Below are 1,239 nucleotides of genomic sequence, written 5' to 3'. Positions count from 1 at the left end.
GTAGTGAAAGATTAGTTGACAGTGAAATATTAGTTCGTAATGAAAGATTTGTTCACAACCAGAGATTAATTTGCAGAGAGTAATTTATTCGTAGTGAAAGATTAGTTTACAGTGAAAGATTAGTTCGCAGAGTGTGATTAGTTAGCAGTGAGTGATTTGTGAGTGATTTGTGAGTTCAATATGAACAAATATTTCATATGACTCGGGAGTCACGAATCTTTCATGTGACTCGAGTCATATGAAAGTTCGTTCATTTTGAACGAATCACTCGCGAACGACACATCACTATGCATTACGTTTCATTCATTCATTCCATCTGCACCTCCCGTCCTTGCAATGACACCGTGCCCTCCACATTGGGAACCTCTGGTTTACACCAACAGAGAACAACAAATCAAAATAAACTACCTAACTCATCTTAAGCAATACTTTATCTGATAGATTAAAGTCCAGTTGCATTGCCTATTTGCAAATATTACTTGTATAGCATTTAAAAATTGTTCGAATTTCATCTTGAAATTGAATAAATTTAGGCTTATTTAAAGGGGACCCCATTTCTCACAGCTGTTTTTAAACATTTGACCCATAGATTTGAAATAACTAATTTAAATCAGATGTTTTGTTGTTATTTAAACTTTTCTGTGCCATTACTAACATTTATGCATTTATTAACATTTACAAAAGTAAAATCTTTGCCACTCACTAAATCGGAACAGGGAGCTACAGATTAATATGTGTAGTGTATGGCACTAACTTCAAATCAATCAAAAATAGACATGCCAATACCAAATATGAATGGGAACTTTTAGCCAGATCTTGTAGATTGTAGACTACCAAATGATCTAATTCCCTTTGTCTCAACATTAGCTTAGTTTCTGAAGAGCGATTATTTTTTTATTCAAGATCACAGACAGCATGAAGTGCTGAGCTGCACTTTGTGGCAAATTGGGTTTGAGTAGAGTTTGAAGTTGACAGTGTGATTCTGAATGCGGTGTGTGCACCATATCCTCCTTAGTCAGTAGTTAGGCTAGCAGTCCCCAACCTTTTTTTGCACCAAGGTCTGGTCGGTAATACTACGCCAACGTTGAAGGATCATCACATTTTCAAAATAAAACATCTTTTGGTCTTTATTACTTTTTAGTCTTTATATTATTTAATTAGTAAAACTAAAGAACACTGTCACTGCTGGGGGGAAGGGCGTAGAGGGGTGCGAATGGAATGAATGAATGAAACATAATG

The sequence above is a fragment of the Cynoglossus semilaevis genome, chromosome W (assembly GCF_000523025.1).
Source record: "Cynoglossus semilaevis isolate Cse_v1.0 chromosome W, Cse_v1.0, whole genome shotgun sequence".
Taxonomy (NCBI): domain Eukaryota; kingdom Metazoa; phylum Chordata; class Actinopteri; order Pleuronectiformes; family Cynoglossidae; genus Cynoglossus; species Cynoglossus semilaevis.
This window is presented reverse-complemented; position numbering follows the sequence as displayed.